The following is a 21,895-nucleotide window of genomic DNA, read 5'->3' on the forward strand; positions in this document are numbered from 1 at the left end:
TCATCTATGAATATGACAACGAATTTATCCAAGAATGGTTGGAATATTCGATGCATCATATCCATGAAAGCTGTAGGAGCGTTGATTAATCCGAATGGCATTACCACAAACTCATAGTGTCCGTAACGGGTATTAAAAGCCGTTTTGGAGATGTCATCCTCCTTAATCCTCAATTGGTAATATCCTTGCCGCAAATCAAGTTTTGAATATACTTGAGATCCTTGTAAAACATCAAACAATTCTTCGATATGGGGAAGAGGATATTTGTTTTTGATGGTAACGTTGTTAAGTTCTCGATAATCAATGCACATCTTTAGAGTTCCATCTTTCTTTTTTGACAAATAATACAGGAGCACCCCATGGCGAGGTACTAGGTCGGACGTACTTCTTGTCCATGAGTTTTTGTAATTGAAGTTTTAATTCTTTTAACTCTGAAGGTGCCATTCTGTATGGAGTTTTAGATCTGGGTTGTGCTCCAGGTATTAGATCAATGGAAAACTCTACGTCTCTCTGAGGAGTAAAGTATTGATCTCTTCAGGAAAAACCTCTGGAAATTCTTGTACAACTGAGATTTCTGAGATCTTGAGTTGATCTTTTGGCTTATTTATCAAATAAGCTAGAAATCCTTGTCCGTTGTCTTTTAATATAGCCCTAGCTTCTGTTGTTGATACTATTCCCATGGTATGGTTAGCTTTGGAAATGATTGGATGAGAAGTTTGAAGATAAACTTCTTTTGTGTAGCAATTAAGTTGGGCTTGGTGTCTAAATAACCAGTCCATTCCAAGAATAATATCATAGTTTTTGATAGGTAATTCAATCAAATCTGCTAGATATTCTTTTTCTTGGAATTTTAAGGGACAGTTTCTGTAAATGATGTCAGTAATCATCGTTGTCCCTAAAGGTGAGCAAATTTGGAAGCTATATGGTAGCTGCTCAAATAACAGTGGTAATTTACGTACAAAAAATTTTGAGATAAAAGAATGAGTAGCTCCTAGATCAAATAAAGTTTTTGCAGAACTGGATAATATGGTAACAGTACCTTCTACGACTGCAGTGGGGTCAACTTCCTCATCTTGGTTTCCTAAGAGGGCATAGGCTCGAGCAGGTATCTTTCGCTTTGTTGTGGATTGAGTCTTTTGCGTTCTTTTTGGACAATCTTGAATACGGTGTTGCTCACTTCCGCAAATAAGACATTTCCCACCTTTTCTCCAGCACCTTTCTTCTTCATGATTTGGTAATCCACAATATCCACACTTTTTATTGTTGTTTCTTGGAACTTTTCCTTTAACAGCTTCTCCTTGCTTGACTGGTTGTGTTCTCTTTCCAAATTTTCTTTTCCGGTTATCCTCAAAAAGGTTGGACTTCCCAATTTTCTTTTCATCTTCCTCTTTTTTAAGAAGTGTCTTGATGTCTTCTTCCACTCGTAGGGCTTGATTAACAGCAGAAACATAACTGGTAACTTTTGTGGACAGTGTTGCCCAACGAATATCGAGCTTTAACCCTTGAACAAATTTTTTTCATTTTTCTTACCTCATCTATCATGTAGTGTGGTGCATAATGTATAAGACGGTGGAATTCTGCCTCATATTGAGCTACGGTCATGTCACCTTGGACTAAATCCATAAATTCACGTTCTCGGGTATTTAATATAACTTGAGTTATATATTTACCTTCGAACTCTTGCAGAAAATTTTCCCATGTTTTTGGGGTGTGATTCTTCGTCCACTTATGTTCCACTGTACGCCACCAGTTATGAGCTGCTTCTTCAAATAAGTAAGTGGAAAAATTTACCTTTTGTTCTTCAGGATAATTGAGAATAGAGAATATTTTGTTGATTTTGCTTAGCCAAGATTATGCTGATAAGCATCTGGTTTTCCTTCAAACTTTGGCGGTTTTGAATCTAAAAAATCTCTCAAGAGCTCTATCATTTGTCTCAAGGTGTTGTTCTTGAGCTTGATCATGAGGTCGTGGTTGATTTTGCTGACAAAACTGCACAAATTGATGCATTATTTCAAACATATTTTGCATGTTTTGTTCTTCGGGGGATTGTGTTGAGCGTTTCTGGAATTTCCACCAGTTGCCGAGTTGTGGTCATCTTGAGGAGGGATGTCTTGTCCGATTCTGGCTTGAGTACTATTTTGTGAAGACGTCATTCTAAACATATGAATATAAAATATGAACATATCTTGCAATGAATGTACATAGTTATGTCAGAGGGTAAACAGTCAGTTTTATTTATGAACAAGACATGTTTCAAATATTTACAATACCCAAGCAAAATACAATCAAAACAAGCAAACTGGGTCATCATGCCTACAAAAAATGATGACCATGATAATCATCATGCCTACAAAAGATGATGATTATTACTACTAGTTATATACTATTGTCCAAAAGTCATTGTCTTCATTCGTCGTCGGAGAGATCTATAAAAGTGGTGTGGCTTGATCCTTCATTTGTTCCCGTGGTTCCCATGATAACATTTTCATCCGTATTCAGCCATGATGTATGTGGTTCAACTAGGTCCGGTTCATAAATAAGCTCATTTTCATTTTCACTTTCCGGTAGGATAGTCATTGGAAGAAATTCATCTACTCCAAACACAAAGTTTTCCCACATAGGGTCAGGAAGAAATTCAACTTCTGGTGACTGCAACAGATTATATTTTATCATAAAGGGCTCTTGATCTATTGATGGGTTCATGATTCCAGAATATTCTACAAAAGGGGCTGGAATACTACTACCTCCGGTTTCAAATGTGCTAGTGATGGGAGGGGCTGTGGTATGATTTGTGTAAGATGGACAGATAACACCAGGTTCCATCCCGTGGATAGATTGATAAACCAGTTCACGCCCATGCATGATTAAGTGGTCAATGTGGATCGAAGAGTGTGATACTCCTTTTAAGAAACTAATCAAACATCGGTCATAAAATTCGTGCATGTCTAGCAAGTATATAAGAGTGCGGTCTGTTTCATACAGCATATGACCTAATTCGCCCTGATATGCTAGATTATCAGCCCTCATCCGTTCTTCGATAAACCCATGAAAAGTTTCAGTTGTTCCAAAGGTTTCAAAATGCTCCCGATACATATTCACTAAACATTTCAAGTCTGAGTTTTCTTTGCTTAATTTTTCTATTTCTTCCTCCATTTGTTTGATGATTATAGTTTGTTTTTTCTTTGATGTCCTACTAGACTCTGTCATCCTGAAAGGAAAACATTTCAATTATGAAGACAATATAAAGATTAACGTATGACATTATAATAAACCTTAGACTCCTATCTCTAGGATCTAAGAAACCTAGGCTCTAAGAAACCTAGGCTCTGATACCACCTCTGTGGCGCCCGGTTTAGGAATTCATAATTATTCCCTTACTAGGTGCCACATTTACCTTCAATCTTTCTTTATTGAACTTCTATTTTTATTTTTACCATTATTATTGTTAGAAAGATATTGTAGATAAAGAATATTTTCTACAATAATTTAAGGATTATCTACAAATATTTACATTCTTATTTCAAATATGTACAATTATTTTACAGCGGAAGTCTAACATTCATATGTACAATTATGTTACAGCGGAAGTTTATTTATAAACAGATCATCTCAACTTTCAAATACTCTTATTTCAGCTTCAGTTATTTTCCACTTGTTCCAATTCGGGAGTTCTTGTGTCTGGAAATTACAATAGACGAAAAGAAACAGAGGGTTAAGTCTTTGAGGACTTAGTGAGTTTAAATCAATATATGGTTTTTAAATAACACTTCATCATAATTATACATGAAATAATAGGAATAAAAATTTAGATATGATGAATGATATGCAATGAAATAATAGATAAATGAAAATTCCATAAAATAACATTGGTGGCTCTAATTGAGCACTTTTTACGAGCCGGGTGAACCATTCTCCGGACCGAAATATTCGGTGCGCGTTGTTCAGATGAACCATATACCCGGGACTTTTGACCCGTTGTTCATTGGACTCATTTTCCGGGCCGAAGCCACGTTGTCCAGTGGACTCAATTTCCGGACCGAAATCCGTTGTCCATGACTCCATTCATTCATGATATATCAATCCATTCAAAATATGCAAGAAAATATATCAGTAATTGAAATGAACATTGGAGGATATTTGAACATTAAATAAATGCTATTGAAATTTCCAGGTCAAATGCCAAAGGCTTTAATAGAAGAATGAATAGTAATTTCCTCACCTGATAACATACAATTTAGGCTTGATTAATACTCCGAGTTCCTGGAGCAAGTCCTAAAAATATATTATGAATGATATTTATATGTTAGAGTTTTTAAGTAACTAGCTGATCATTTATAGATTATTTTTTGTTCAAAATTTAATCCGGTTGATTTTAATTAAGTTTCAAAAATTCATATTAATTAGAAGGTATATCCAAATATTACGAAAGTTGGCCAAAAAGTCGGAAATAACCTCAGGAACGTTCGGCCGTCGGAAAACCGCCGTTCCGGCGGCGCGTGTGTTACACGCGCCGATGGTGCCGACGCGTGGCTGGCCGTCCGGTGGCCACGCGCGTCCCGTTTTTTTCCAGCATGTGTAACTTTTTATGATCTTCAATTCTCTTATTGAAAGTTTTGTCAAATTCCTAGCCGATCAATACAAGAATTAAATATCGTCGTATGGCTAACTGAGGTGCTCCGGCATTCCGGAAATCTCAGTTCCGGCAATATTTTGTGACGACGGACGATATGTACTTCATCTATGCAACAAGAGGTACAACTTTGTTATTAAAGTCGACCTCTAGTTTGGTGTATAACTATAAGAAAAATAAGCGAAAAATACCTAGCTTGAATACGGTATACCGTTGCCGATTTGCGGAATATCTTTGTTGGATTTCCTTGTTTTCGGTAGATCCTCTTACGTCACCTCCAGCGCTATATTGTTTTATGATATGAGGTGAATAGTTGGTGATTTATTGAGATTTTTCGGAAAGGGTATAGCTTTTCCTTCTATTTTTTCTCCCTTTTCTTTTTCTTCTTCTCTTTCCGTTTCTTCCTTCTCTTTCGTTGCTTTCTTTCTCTGGCTGGTTTCGGTTTTTTGGTGGAGTGCAGTATTTATAACCGTGAGTCATACTTATCCTTTTATTATTTTATTTTTATTATTATTATTTATTTTTTAAATTTATTTATTTATTAATTGAAAAAATATCATGTTTATCCAAACTTAATATTATTATATTCGTGTATCTAATTATTGAACCTAATTATCTTATATTGAACTTTATAATTATTGTAATTAATTACTTAACATATATGTTGAGTTTAATTATAATATTTTATTATATTTTATTAAATTTTGGGTATTGAATTTTGGAATGGGAACCTCATAGAGCTTAATGAATTTTTAAGTGTATTGTGATGTATTTTAATGTATTTCTAGATACTTTGGACAAATAAAATTTGTACCGAAAAATAATGTGATAAAATATTAAAAGTGAAAATAATAAAATTTATACTATTAAAAATTGCATTTATGCACCTTTGTTTTTAGGGTGTCACATTGAGATTGATGTTAATTGATATCGTATTGCCGCTATTTCTAGATTGTATTGTTATGCCGTCAGAATTTGATAAGATTGAAATGTCTTGATTGAATGGAATGGTGATATTGTATATTTCAAATGTCATTTCCAGATTGAGTATTGACAGCTTCGAATTCAAGACTTCGACTTTGTCATAGCGAAAAAAAAAGGTATAAATCAATGTTAATCGGGAGATACGACTCGAGTTAGATTTGACTTGAGTTTCCCAAAACCATATACTTGTTTGTTATTGTTTTAATACCTTTGTATTACTTGAATGTGAATTCTTATTCTATTGATTTAAAGAAAAGCAGAGAATAGAAGATAGATATCGAGAATGAGTCATTGGAAAAGGTGCCAAGTCTTTGGCAGAGGTTCCAAGACACTGGATGTTTGGTTTATATTGATGTGCTTAGGAGTTGATAGGCTTCTATTGCAGATATTCGATATAATGTGCCAACGTCCGGGAACCGGGATCCCTGGATTGGATCAGAGTCGAGTCAGAGATTAAGAGTCAAAGAGTTTGATTAACAGTTTATATCGTTTCATATTTTCAGATTTGATACATGCTATTGATAACTGTTATATGCTTTTGTATATGTTTATATGAAATGCATGTATACTTGGTTTATACTGAGAATTATATTCTCACCGGAGTTATCCGGTTGTTGTTGTGTTTTTATTTGTGCATGACAACATGTGGGAAATAATCAGGGTCAAGTAGAGGAAGAGAGATAAAGTTTAACGTGGAGATCCGGACCCAGAAGTAGAATTGGTTTCAGCACTGGATATGTAGTTTTTGAACCCTAGTTTGATATGATTTTATTTTGTACAAGACTTGTACCTTTACTCTTGATGTTTATATAAGATTGATTATCATATGTTCCACACTCATGTATTTTTTTAAAAAAAATTTAGACCCAATTTATTTAGTGATCCATTTATTCCCAAAGATGATTAAGAAACGAATTAGCGTCCGGGTCCCCACATCAACCATTCGGATTACTAATCAAGCCTAAACTGTAAGTTATCAGGTGAGAAAATTAATATTCATTCTTCTATTAAAGCCTTTGGCATTTGGCCTGGAAATTTCAATAGCATTTATTTAATTTTCAAATATCATCTACAACAAATATCTTTAATTATTTATCAAGAGCAAATCGCATTTCGACCTATGAAATCCCCTAGTTTTCGACCCTAAGGACTATGACTACCGGCACGTATCCAATTTCATATATCTATGTAAATTGTAGATCCGCGGATTATACTACTCGATCCTATCACTCATTATTCTCTCGAACTCACTCGTGATATGAAAACGTCGTTAAAGTTAGCTACGCTTTAATGACACGACAAAACAGTAGTAAAATCAAGTATAACGCACAACCGAAATATAAATTAATTCAAATCAACGTTCGGGATAGGATCCCCTTTAATCCCAACAGATAATAAAGTTAGCTACTAGAATTCATAGTAAAAATAAATGCAACAATGTTTAAAATGAAAGAAACTAGATTAGAAATACTAGGCGAGACGAAATCTGAGAAAAACGAGGCCCGGACTCTTCAAATCTTCAATACAAGCGCAAAACTGCTCTCCAAACTTGTGACGGCTGAAGAAGAATGTCTGAATCTCGCCCACAAACGTCTAAGAGACCTTTCCATTCCAGCCATCCTCCCAAACTAAGGTAAGAAATCGAGCATGAAATTTTTCCAAAAATAGGTGGCGCTCGGGCGGTAGAAAAGTACCGCTCGAGCGCCACACCTTCTGTAAATCACCTTGGGAAGTGCGGCATTCGCGCTCGGGCGGTAGAATTTCACCGCCCGAGCGCCAACTCTTCTGTGATTTTTCCTTTGGGGCTCTCTTCTCGCTCTCGGGCGGTAGAATTTCACCGCCCGAGCGCCAAACCTTCTGTAAAGATGCTTCGGCATTTCTCTTCTCGCGCTCGGGCTGTACAATTTTACCGCTCGAGCGCCAACTCCTCTGCCCTTTTTGTCTTGACTTGGCACTTGGCTCCAATTTTGGTTCTTCCGGTCGTGTTTCCTGCAAATTAATCACCTAATAGTGAGATATGATAATATGCAATTGATTACTCTAAAATGAACATAATGTAAATGAAATGCATGCATGCACAATGCAAACAAAACTAAAACTAATACAATAAAACTCGTAAAAACGACACATATCAACCCTCTCATACTAACCTTTTGCTTGCCCTCAAGTAAAATAGGTTATAGACCGCAATCAAACACGAAACAAACACAAAGGTGAGGATACCGAAACAACTAAAATGATGGTGAATTAGCGAACCGGTATCTCCTGCCTCAGCGGGTGTTTAAACCACATCCCCTTAGCCAAACCCCCAACATTCATCAATACCCCTTTTAAAACACCTTATAACCTTTTGAATTTACCAGAAAGTGTGGTCGTGTGTGTGCTGTGGGTCTCACTAGCTCGTGCTTCAGACAGTTTCATTTGCAAATCATGCGAGTCACCAAATCAACAGTTCAATGCAAGTTTCCCTATCCCGAGTTCTGTTTCTAGTCGTGACCAACAAGTGAACACAAAGCGGCTAATTTTCAAGGTTGTACACCAGGAATTAGGGAATCAATATCATGAGGTTTCGAACGGCTAAAGAAGATGGGACGTACACTGATCATTTTCATTATGCACTTGTCAGAATTTTTATCTGACATTCCTCAACGCCTTACTTCTCCATCTATTTAGCCTTGGGATACGATTTCATCCCTTTTTGGCTCCCCCACACCTTACATACCCTTTTTTCATTTACAACACTCTTGTTGTAATACTTCTCTGATACCATTTTTTTTTTTTTTGGTGCATAATTTTCTCAAGTGTACTCCCTAAATTTTGAGTATATGGAATGTTTGTTTAGTTGGCTTAGGGATAAGTCTTGAGGTATTATGCACAATTGGGCCGAAAGTTATTCCGGTGGGTTCAAATGATCTATGCTATTTCATGTCATTGGTCGGTCGCGACTGTCAACAAAATTCATTCAAGTTCAACTTACATCTCATGTCATTCCAGTTCCTCCCACAGAATCTTAAACTCGACTATCGTGTACACTACTAATAAGACCCACAATGTACGCATATACAATAAACATTTCATTTCACTGGGGTATTCATTACGTGTGATAAAACTAAGTAACATGCAGTTCATGCACCCCACAATCATCATCGGCTACCAATTCACTAATGTCACCATCACTGCTACTCATGCAAGACACAGACGAATGCAAACAAATAAGAAGACGTACAACGACCCCCTCATACTAGACGTGTGCAATGTCCCCAGTGCACAAAGACTCAAAACACAGAAATGGAAACACAAATGCAGACTAATAAACATGAAAGCTAATAAACATGCTAGACTGAAACAATGAAAAGAAAGAAAAACAGAAAAGCGGCAAAGAAATAAAAGTGCGAAGTAGGGGAAACAGTAAACTCCCCTGATCAAGCGTCATCCTCATCATACTCCGGCGGTGGCACTCCTGCGGCCTCCCCATGCAGAGAATAATCATACTGGAACTGGAATGGGGGAGGAGGTAGCGGAGTCGGTGGAATGGTCGACGGGTCAACGCCCCCGTGCACAAGCAAAGTGCGCATCATGGAGTCAATGTGCGATAAATGGTCCGCGACATAGGAGTTGAACTGACTCTGATGTGCTTGGAAGGCGAGATTTTCATCCATCTTATCATTCTGAGTTCGCCTGCGGGATTGTGGTGGGAGGCGTTGTGGAACGGCAGTGCTTGATCCACCGGCATCCTCCGCCCGAGGGGGAAAGTCCGCTCGTCGTTTTGCCCTTTTGCGCTATTCATCCTCCCGACAAATTGGCTTCATCGGTTGAAGCCACTCCTCGTCGTCCCTGAAGTGCACCCCGGCCCGTGCACACAATTCGGAAATGATGTTCGGGAAGAAGAGACCTATGTGGCTGTTGTGGGTGCTCAGTGTGATTTGCGAGTTGATAAGTTTGCCCACATCGATGTCGTAACCTCGGTGCAACGCAAAAAGTAACACCGCACGCTCCTTTTGCACCTCGCTTTTGTGCGAGACTGGCATCATCCGTCGGGCCACAAACAAATACCACAAGGCAATATCAGCTCTCAAGTACTTCTCATCAAACAGCTCGGAGATCCACCCAATGGCTTCCACATCGCGCCCGGGTGGCACAGAGTCTCGCTAATCAGGTTGTAGTCGGGATTAACCATCAATGCCTGGAAAATAGAGTCATCTACCTCGGCCGTTTCCAATAGGGCGTTAATCGTGGCCGAATCGAACGGCACTAGCTTGCCCCTAACAAAGGCCCTACCATCAGTTCGTTCAACGGTATTGGCGTAGAATTCCCTAACCACCGACACCACAGCCGCCTTAGGTTGCTCGCCAAATTTGTCCCATCCCCTTCTTCCCAAGTCCACAAGAGGTGGCATATATCGATCCTCAAAAGTACGACGAAATCCCCTCTCGGTAATGGGGTTTCGGTGAATTTTAGCATGGTCATATCTAGCACGAGCCTCCGCACTCACGAAACATGTTCTATCAAATGAGATGAAGAGGAGGAGCTAGGATTACCTCGTTGCTTCTTGGGAGCCATGGGATTGAAGAGTGGAATATGATGCCTTGAATTGGAGAAAGGTGTTCTTGCTTCCTAGGGGGGAGGGTGCCTTGCCGCCGGAAAATTGAGTGGAGATGGTGGTGTCTGCACAAGAAAATCGAAAAGGAGAAAGGATGAGAGGAGGTAGGGATTTGGGGAGTGAAATTGGGGAAAAATTTCGTGCAGAATGAGGGAAGGGGAAAGAGAGATCGAGTTTTAAAAACTGTCGCGCTCGAGCGGTAGAAAACTACCGCTCGAGCGCGAACCTCTCTGGAGTTTTTTATTTTCAAAGGTAAGCGCTCGCGCTCGAGCGGTACCAATATACCGCTCGAGCGCCAACCTCTCGGGAAAATTTTTTCACGAGGTAGACGTTCGCGCTCGGGCGGTATAAAATTACCGCTCGAGCGCGAACCCCTCTGTTTTTTTTTTTCTTTAAAGTTTTATTTTAAAAAAAAAATTAAAACAAAAACAAGAGAAAATAACTAAATTGACACGAAAGAAAATCTAAATCAAATGCGAGAGAAAGGGAAGAAAATAGTTCTCAATTTATAGTCGAGAGCTTGACTGTCGGTCTTTCTCAGTTCGGCATGTCTTGGAACCGGGTGATTCCAAGTTGTGGCTCAATTGTGCCACCTATGTAGTGCTTCAGGCGATGGTCATTGACCGTAAATGTCCCATCCTTCCCATCTTTCACTTCTACAGCTCCCGATGGATAAACTTTTGAGATCACGAATGGACCAGACCATCGCGACTTCAATTTTCTGGGAAATAGTCGCAACCGGGAGTTGTAGAGTAGGACACTTTCACCTTCTTTGAACTCTCTCTCGATGATCCGCTTGTCATGGGCCTTCTTCGTCTTTTCCTTGTAGGTTAGTGCGAGATCATAGGCCAGATTCCGGAATTCCTCCAACTGATCTAGTTGAAGCAAACGTCGTTCACCTGCATCAGTAAAGTTCAAGTTTAGTGCTTTTGTTGCCCAATATGCCCGATGCTCTAACTCTACAGGTAAGTGACATGCTTTACCAAACAATAATCTGTACGGTGTCGTGCCTATTGGTGTTTTGAAAGCAGTCCTATATGCCCAAAGAGCATCATCTAATCTCACCGACCAATCCTTCCTACTGACACCTACCACTTTCTCCAAAATTCGCTTTATCTCTCGGTTAGACACCTCAACTTGCCCACTCGTCTGAGGGTGATAGGGGGTAGAGATTTTATGTGTGACACCATATTTGCTCAAAAGTTTTTCAAAGAGTTTGTTGCAAAAATGCGTGCCACCATCACTAATGATTGCTCGTGGTGTTCCAAATCGGTTAAAAATGTTTTTATTTAAAAATTTTAGGACCACTTGAGCATCATTAGTGGTACACGCTTCCGCCTCTACCCACTTAGACACATAATCAACCGCCACCAAGATGTATTTTTTCGTGAAAGAACTGGGGAACGGTCCCATGAAGTCTATTCCCCACACATCAAAACCTCACATTCAATGATATTATTTAACGGCATTTCATGACGGTTAGAGATGTTACCTGACCGCTGGCATTTATCACAGTGTAGCACATAAGAACGAGCATCTTTGAAAAGAGTTGGCCAATAAAAGCCACATTCAAGTACCTTGGATGCCGTCCTTGTTGGTCCGAAATGACCACCTACCTGACGGTCATGGAAATGGTTGAGAATTTGATCAACTTCTTCTTCCGCAACACACCATCTTATCACGGAGTCTGCACAAATTTTTAAACAAAAACGGTTCCTCCCAAAAATAGTATTTCACGTCAGAAAAGAATTTCTTACGTTGGTGAAACGATAGGTTTGGTGGAGGTGTGCCTGTGACAAGAAAGTTAGCGAAATTTGCATACCAAGGACAATGTCTCACCTCAAAGAGTTTCTCATCAGGGAACCAATCATTGATAGCACGATCGACAGAATCATCACAAATAAATTCTAATCTAGACAAGTGATCTGCTACCACATTCTCGACACCCTTCTTATCTCTTATTTCTAAATCAAATTCTTATAACAATAAAATCCACCGAAGAAGGCGTGGCTTTGCATCTTTCTTAGCAAGCAAGTATTTAAGGGCAGAATGATCAGTGAATACAATTACTTTGGACAAAACAAGGTATGAATGAAATTTGTCAAGTGCGAATACTACTGCAAGTAATTCCTTTTCAGTTGTTGCATAATTCAATTGAGCCTCATCTAAGGTCTTAATTGCATAGTAAATTGTGTGAAATACCTTGTTTCGCCGCTGGCCAAGTACGGCCCCCACTGCAATGTCACTGGCGTCGCACATGATCTCGAAGGGCAGGTCCCAATCCGGTGCCACCAAGACAGGAGCCGTCACCAAGTGCTCCTTTAAATCGTCGTATGCCTGCAAAAAGTTAGAATTAAAATCAAAGGGCATATCTTTCATAAGTAGAGAAGATAGAGGTTTGGCAATTTTAGAAAAATCCTTGATGAACCGCCGATAGAAACCGGCGTGGCCTAAAAAACTTCTAACTCCCTTTACTGAGGATGGTGGTGGTAGGTTCTTTATGACTTCAATTTTTGCTTTGTCCACCTCAATTCCTTGCTCCGAAACCTTGTGCCCTAAAACAATTCCCTCTTGTACCATGAAATGGCACTTTTCCCAATTGAGCACCAAGTTCGTTTCCTCGCATCTTCTCAACACGGATCTCAAATACTGCAAGCACTCATCAAACGTTGCACCAAAGATAGAAAAATCATCTATAAATATTTCAAGAAAGGTTTCAATCATATCATGGAATATAGCAGTCATAAGACCAAAAGGCATTCGGCGAAAAGCAAACGTGCCATAAGGACAAGTGAAAGTGGTTTTCTATTGGTCCTCAGGTGCGATTGTGATTTGATTATACCCCGAATACCCATCTAGAAGCAATAAAATTCATGCCCTGCTAATCTCTCCAACATTTGATCAATAAAGGGAAGGGGAAAATGGTCCTTACGGGTGGCATCATTCAACTTCCTATAGTCAATACACACTCTCCACCCCGTAATAGTTCTCGTGGGAATAAGTTCATTCTTTTCATTTGTGATCACCGTAATCCCACCTTTCTTAGGCACACATTGAACCGGACTTACCCAAGCACTATCGGAAATAGGGTAGATAATACCTGAATCGAGAAGCTTAATAGTTTCCGCTTTCACTACCTCTTGCATCTTTGGATTTAGTCGTCTTTGAGGTTGCACGAGAGGTGAGTACTTCTCTTCCATCAAGATTTTATGCATGCATATCGATGGACTGATTCCCTTGATGTCTGCCACCTTCCAAGCGAATGCCCTTTTGTGCTCTTTGAGAACTTGCAACAATTTGTCCTCCATAGCATCTGTCAAATCAGCAGAAATAATGACAGGCAATGTGTTATTCTCACCTAGGAATACGTACTTTAAGTGCGGAGGTAAGGGTTTGAGCTCAAGCGTCGGTGGCTCCTCGATGCTCGACTTTGGAGGGATCAAATCTCTACGTTCTCCTAGGTCCTCCAGTCGCATCTTCATTGGCTTTTTCCATGGATGGTTGGCATTGAGATGTGCCACAATTTCAGTTTTTTCATCGTCCAATTCCTCTTCTCCCAACTCAGTAGTGATAGTGGCCTCCAAAGGGTCCCTAAAAGCATCCTGCACATAGTGAGAAACAAGAGAGTCAAAAGCATCAATTCTAAAACAGCTATCAGAATGCAGTGTGTGCTTAAGTGCATTAAAGACATCAAAAGTAATCTCCTCCTCGCCCACTCGCAATCTCAACTTCCCTTCTTGTACATCAATCAGTGCCTTGCCAATCGCAAGGAATGGTCTCCCCAAAATGAGGGGCATCTCTGTATCCTCCTCCATGCGCACCACGAAATCGGCAGGAAAAATGAATTTGTCCACTTTCACTAGCACATCCTCAATCACTCCGCGGGGGGTACTTGACAGATCTGTCAGCCAGTTGCAAGGACATCCTCGTCGGCTTAGGCTCTCCCAACCCAAGTTTCCTAAACACAGAAAATGGCATCAGATTAATACTTGCACCAAGATCACATAATGCTTTATGAAAAACAACATCACCAATCATGCAAGGAATAGAGAAACTCCCTGGGTCTTTTAGCTTCGGTGGAATTTTGTTTTGCACCAAAGCGGAGCAATTTTCGGTTAAGTTGACTGTCATATGATCCTCCAACTTCCTCTTATTAGCTAAAATGTCCTTCAAAAATTTAGCATAACTAGGCATTTGCATTAGAGCATCGGCAAAGGAAATATTGATATGCAACTTTTTAAACACCTCAAGAAACTTACCGAATTGTGCATCTAGTTTTGCTTTTTTAAGTGCTGCAGGGAAAGGAGGAGGTATAACAATTTTTGGTTGTGCAGTGGTTGCTAGTGTGGAGTTAGAAGACTTAACTTTAGATGTCGCAGTTTGCTCATCCATTGTTTGAGTTTTCTCTTTTTCCCTTGACTCCAAAACTTTCCCGCTTTTCAACTCAATAGCCTTCACTTGCTCTTTTGGATTAGTCTCTGTGTTACTTGGCAAGGTGCCTTGCTCTCTACTTGCTACCATCTTTGCTAATTGACCAATCTGATTTTCAAGTCCCTTAATCGACGCATCCTGATTTTGAAGTCTAGTTTCAGTGGATGAAATAAATTTAGACATCATTTGCTCCAAGTTGGACTTTTCTTCTCTAGGAGGATCGAATCTGTACATCAGTTGTTTGCCATATTGTTGTCCTCCTTGCGGTCGACTCTGACTATTTTGACCGCCCCATGAGAAGTTGGGATGTTGCCTCCACCCAGGATTGTATGTGTTCGAATAAGGGTCATGCCTTGGGCGGTTTTGGACTCCCACTTGGTTCACTGGTGCCTCATTTTGCACATAGAATGGATTGTCGTCTTGACAGTCCTTCGCATAGTGTTTCCCTCCACACTTTTCACAGAATATCTCTTGAAGACGCATCGCCGTGCCACCCACATTCAAGCCATCTATTTTCCTGTTTCAAGCATCAAGTTGTGCAGTAATAGCAGAAAAATCAGTTACCTGGTGCACTCCTGCACTTCTCCGTTGGTTGTTACTGTCAGATTGAGGATGATATCTGCTAGCAGCCATCTCCTCCAACAACTCATATCCTTCTTCCGCAGTCTTCCTCAAAAGGTTCCCACACGCAGCAGCATCTATCATAGTACGGTTAGGAGTAAGCAAACCGTAATAAAATGTTTGAACGACTAACCCAAGTGGTAACTCGTGATGTGGGCATCTTTGTAGTAGGTCCTTGAAGCGTTCCCATGCCTCACATAAAGATTCCTGATCGAATTGAGCGAATGTTGTAATGTCTGCCCGCAGCTTCATGGTCTTGGAGGGAGGGAAGTATTTGATGAGAAATGCTTTCGCCATGTCCTCCCATGTAGCGATCGAACCAACAGGCAAACAATTTAACCACGCTTTAGCTTTATCACGTAAGGAGAAAGGAAATAAACGCAATCTAACAGCATCATCAGAAACTACAGTGAATTTAAAAGTATCGCAGATTTCAAGAAAATCCGCGATGTGCGTGTTTGGATCATCCACTGCAGTTCCTCCGAATTGGACTGTGTTCTAAATCATCTGGATTATGGCTGGCTTGATTTCAAAGTGATTTGCCCGCACGATAGGTCTCACAATGCTAGGGCGTGCACCCTCCAAAGAAGGTTGGGCATACTCCAGCATCGGTATGCGGCGTGGCATCTCGACATGTCTATTTTCACGATGTTCCTCCTCACGTTCTGGCTCGTGTCTCTCCATCAGTTCTTTAAGCCTCTGTTGTTGTCTTCTCCTGCGGAAGGTTCTTTCAATTTCAGGATCAAACTCAAGCTCCACGTCAAGTGACTTTGGCATGCATTGGAAGAGATATATGTAATAAAATATGAAGTGTTATCTCAAGAGAGATAAAATAATGCTAAAGGAAATAACTAAAAATAAAATTGTAGATTAACAGTCCCCGGCAACGACGCCAAAAACTTGATCTAGCAAAACTTGCACAGTAAAATCCCCAATAAAAATATGATTTTGTATGCTCAAAATTAATCGCAAGTGCACGATGTCAAGTTATAATATAGTGTACGTGAGTACGAGTATCGTTCCACTGAAGACTGTGTTTTACAATTGTTATTTTCAGCTATTTGAACATTTCGCAACGAAAAGTGATTTGATTGTTTTATTACTACTAAAATCAAATAAGAATGCAAATAAAAAGATTCAAAATCAAGTAATGAGATATAATGTCTAAAATGGTTGAGTAAAATTCAATGAAAAATGGAATTGTTGGGAATCTCGGTTCACCTAACCCTCGTTAATAAATTAATTCGTTTGATCGTGATCTACGCTTCCGACAGGATTTCCTAATCTATTGAACACACTCTCTCGAGCTATGCCAAACTAATTCTACTCAATGAAGTAATTAAATATCTTTAATTATTTATCAAGAGCAAATCGCATTTCGACCTATGAAATCCCCTAGTTTTCGACCCTAAGGACTATGAATACCGGCACGTATCCAATTTCATATATCTATGTAAATTGTAGATCCGCGGATTATACTACTCGACCTATCACTCGTTATTCTCTCGAACTCACTCGTGATATGAAAACGTCGTTAAAGTTAGCTACGCTTTAATGACACGACAAAACAGTAGTAAAATCAAGTCTAACGCACAACCGAAATATAAATTAATTCAAATCAACGTTCGGGATAGGATCCCCTTTAATCCCAACAAATAATAAAGTTAGCTACTAGAATTCATAGTAAAAATAAATGCAACAATGTTTAAAATGAAAGAAACTAGATTAGAAATACTAGGCGAGATGAAATCTGCGAATAACGATGCCCGGACTCTTCAAATCTTCAATCCAAGCGCAAAAGTGCTATCCAAACTTGTGACGGCTGAAGAAGAATGTCTGAATCTCGCCCACAAACGTCTAAGAGACCTTTCCATTCCAGCCATCCTCCCAAACTAAGGTAAGAAATCGAACATGAAATTTTTCCAAAAATAGGTGGCGCTCGGGCGGTAGAAAGGTACCGCTCGAGCGCCACACCTTCTGTAAATCTCCTTGGGAAGTGCGGCATTCGCGCTCGGGCGGTAGAATTTCACCGCCCGAGCGCCAACTCTTCTGTGATTTTTCCTTTGGGGCTCTCTTCTCGCGCTCGGGCGGTAGAATTTCACCGCCCGAGCGCCAAACCTTCTGTAAAGATGCTTCGGCATTTCTCTTCTCGCGCTCGGGCGGTACAATTTTACCACCCGAGCGCCAACTCCTCTGCCCTTTTTGTCTTGACTTGGCACTTGGCTCCGATTTTGGTTCTTCCGGTCGTGTTTCCTGCAAATTAATCACCTAATAGTGAGATATGATAATATGCAATTGATTACTCTAAAATGAACAGAATGTAAATGAAATGCATGCATGCACAATATAAACACAACTAAAACTAATACAATAAAACACGTAAAAACGACACATATCAAGGCCCGGGGCCGAAGATGGCGGGGGGTGATCGCCGGTGCCATGAGGTGGCATGGACAATGAGCGCCTCCTGGCAGGCTTCTAGGTGGAGGGAACATGAATGAACCGTTCTTACACCGGAAGGAGAGGGATTCCAAGACTGTTTAATGTAATGGTCTGTACAGTTGAAGGGGGCTTAAAAGATTTCATTGGTACTACATATCACGAAGGTACATCTTCATTTCGGTAGCTCATCACATAAGAACTCTAAAGTTAAGCGTGCTTGACTTGGGGCAATTTGGGATGGGTTATCTCGTGGGAAGTTTCCCAGGGTGCGTGTGAGTGAGGACATAAGCACGCTGGAAATACCCATCTTGATACAGTAAGGACAGTCGTCGAATCTGATACGTTACAAGTGGTATCAGAGCCGACCTCTACGAGTACGGTGTGGTTCGGGGACGAACCAAGCTGAAGCTGGTGGGCATGTGAGGCCCGAGGCCGAAGAGGGCGGGGGGTGATCGTCGGTGCCATGAGGTGGCACGGACAATGAGCGGCTCCTGGCAGGCTTCTAGGTGGAGGGAACATGAATGAACCGTTCTGACACCGGAAGGAGAGGGATTCCGAGACTTTTCAATGTAATGGACTGTACAGATGAAGAGGGCTTAAAAGATTTGATTGGTACTACTCATATCACGAAGGTGCATCTTCTTTTCGGTAGCTCATCACATAAGAACTCTAAAGTTAAGCGTGCTTGACTTGGGGCAATTTTTGGATGGGTGACCTCCTGGGAAGTTTCCTAGGGTGCGTGTGACTGAGGACATAAGCATGCTGGAAAGACTCGTCTTGATACAGTGAGGACAGTCGTCGAATCTGAGGCGTTACATGTATAACGATTTGAAAAGACAGTTCTGGTTGAAACAGATGAAAGCTGATATTACTGAATTTGTGTCCAGATGTATGAACTGCCAACAGGTGAAAGCCGAAAGAAAGAGACTAGGAGGTTTGTTACAGAGATTGTCGATTCCTGAATGGAAATGGGGTCACATTTCCATGGACTTCGTGACGAAGCTACCGAGATCCTCTCGAGGTTGTGATGCAATCTGGGTCGTTATTGACAGATTGACCAAATCAGCATGATTTATTCCGTACAAGATGACGTACAGACATGACCAGATGGCAGAGATCTATGTCATAGAAATGGTCAGATTGCACGTAGTACCGAAGTCAATTGTATCAGACCGTGACCCTCGGTTTACTTCGCACTTCTGGCAGAGTTTACAACAGGCTCTAGGTACGAAGTTACATCTGAGTACCGCATATCATCCTCAGACCGACGGACAGTCAGAGCGGACTATCCAGACACTGAAAGATATGCTTAGAGCTATAATGCTTGATTTTGGCACTAGTTGGCAGGATTCATTGCCTCCTTGTGAGTTTCGTACAACAACAGCTATCAAACGAGTATTGAGATTGCAACGTCTGAAGCGTTGTACGGCAAAAAATGCAGATCTCTATATATTGGGATAATATCTCTGAGGTACCTGAGATTGGACCTGATATGATCAGAGATATGACTGAAAAAGTGAAGCTGATTCAGAAGCTAATGAAGACAGCTCAAGACAGACAGGCCAAATATGCCAATGTCCTGCGTAGACCGTTCGTATTTTAGGCATGAGATCGAGTATTCCTGAAGATTTCACCTTTCTGAGGAATTTTCAGATTTGGCAAGAAAGGGAAGCTGTGGGGACCCGGACGCTAATCAAGTTCTTAATCATAAATGGGACTAATTAATCAATTACAAACAGGGTCTAAATTTTTTTTTTTTTTAAATGCGGAACGTAGTGAAATCAAACCGTATATACATATCAGTATATATATAAAATACCAGTCCTGTATTTCAACATTTATTCAAACTAGGGTTTAAAACTAAAGTCAAGTGTTTAACCCTACATCTAGTCCAAGTCCGGTGCCACCACTCTAATCACGATCTAGCTCTTCATCTCCTCGACCCTGAACCTGTCCCACCTGTTGTCAAGTACACATACAGACAAGACAACAGCCGGATAAACCGGTGAGAATATACTCCCAGTATAAATCAATGAAACATGCAATCATATAAACAATATAAAGCATGTAATCAGGTAACATGAATATGTATCTTAATCCGAAACATAAACAATACTCGTAGCTACATCATTTAAGACTAGACTCAATCCTAGTCTAGGGATCCCGGTTTCCAGATGTGGTATTCCTATATCGAATTCCGTAAAGGAGGGAACCATAATCTCTATTACTCGATATAACCAGTGCCCCGGTATTCCTATATCGAATTCCGTAATAGAAGAATTCCACCCCTTTACTCGATATAACCAAATATGGTGTTCCTATATCGAATTCCGTAATGGATTCCATTACTCGATATAACCATACATCCAGTGTCCTGACCTATCCGTCATGGACTGTAGCCCTATCGCTAGCATCCTATCTTGTGACATCGTGCAATGTGCCGTGGCGATACCACCACTATCCGGCACGGTGTGTCACAAGACAGTTCGACTAATACCTGTCATCTAAATATCAAGAGCACAAGTATCTTAATCAAATAAATGCAAATATCAATGCAATAAATAAAGTATGTGATTTAGGGAAACCCAAGTCCAAGCCGACTCAAGTCCATCTCCCAATACCACATTGACTTATACCTTTCTTTGCAGTCTCGGTTCCTGGCTCAATCGAAGTCCTCAACTCACAGCCTGTCTGATAATGACAATGCCAATAATCTTATGTCAATATACCAGTCAATTCCATAATAATCTGATCAATCTGGATTTAATTCAAAATCAACGGTATAACGGTACAATTCCAATATCCCCGTCTATACCAATTCACTAGATAATAGTTACAATCTACAACCCATATCCAATACAATCTCTAATCAATCCCTAATCCAAATCTGTCCGGTATCAACTGATTATAATCATAAAATCATAACAATTCCATAATCAGTCTATTTCTTAATCTGACTTCGATTCTATGATGTCTACTATATCAAGAACAACATATATGAGTTCCATTCAATTCTGACAATAGCATAATTTCAAAGCATGTCAAAACGTAGCAAAACTTACGTCAAAGTGTAGCCTACGTCGATAGGAACTCGGTACCGAAGTCAGAATCAAAATCAGACGGACGGATTGATCGTAAATCAAATTCTAAAATCAAGGATCCAAAGTTTCCTCTGAATTCTCCTTTTCTTCCTTCTGAGTACGGTTTGCATGTATATATATATATATATATACCATCTCGCACTTGCTTAAGCCAAGTGGCTTATTTTTCGCAGCGCACGTCTCTCGCTCGGGCGGACATAAATTTCCGCCCGGGCGAGCAACTCTCGGCCCTCCTGCGCGATTCAGTCTCGCTCGGGCGGACAAAAACTTCCGCCCGGGCGAGCTACTTTCGGCCCACATCTTGGCTCTTCCTATTTCCTGGTCCAATAAAATCTCGGACTGGCCCGGCTATAACCACATTCAGTCATAATCAATAATCTCATATTAATCTCATCAAAATCTCGGGCATTACATTTCTCCCCCCCTAAGATACGATTTCGTCCTCGAAATCACGAGCATTTCATTCGTATCAATAAGGAGTATATACAAACACTGTATAAGAAATTTACATCAGTGAAATAATGCTGGGAATTCCTGTCTCATATCTGATTCAGTCTCCCACGTGGCTTCTTCAACCCCATGACGAGTCCATTGTACTTTCACAAGAGGAATCGTCTTTGTTCTGAGCTGTTTGTCTTTACGATCGATAATCCGGATCGGTTTCTCGACATAACTCAATGTCTCATCCAGCTCAGTCTCGTCTGGTTGAATCACGTGAGAATCATCAGGGAGATATTTCCGCAGCATCGATACATGAAAGACATCATGTATCTCAGATAATGAAGGCGGCAAAGCAAGTCGATAGGCACGATCTCCTATCTTTTCGAGAATCTCATAAGGACCTACATATCGTGGAGACAATTTCCCTTTCTTGCCAAATCTGCTAACACCTCTGAAAGGAGAAATCTTCAGGAATACTCGGTCTCCAGCCTCAAATACCAACGGTCGTCGTCTGATGTTGGCATACTTGGCTTGTCTGTCCTGAGCTGCCTTCATTTTCTTCTGAATCAATTTAACTTTCTCGGTCATATCTCTGATCATATCAGGTCCAGTCTCAGGAACTTCAGAGATATCATCCCAATACAG

General features: G+C 40.3%; 1 non-coding gene across 1 annotated transcript; it reads left to right on the top strand.

Moving 5' to 3' along the window:
• The first annotated feature begins 15,408 nt into the window (after positions 1-15,408).
• On the top strand, positions 15,409-15,514 carry LOC140804079 (small nucleolar RNA R71). The gene has a single exon (XR_012112039.1). It is a non-coding gene; the product is annotated as a small nucleolar RNA R71 (small nucleolar RNA).
• The last annotated feature ends 6,381 nt before the right edge of the window (positions 15,515-21,895 follow it).

Source organism: Primulina eburnea, chromosome 10 (assembly GCF_022965805.1).
Source record: "Primulina eburnea isolate SZY01 chromosome 10, ASM2296580v1, whole genome shotgun sequence".
Taxonomy (NCBI): Eukaryota; Viridiplantae; Streptophyta; class Magnoliopsida; order Lamiales; family Gesneriaceae; genus Primulina; species Primulina eburnea.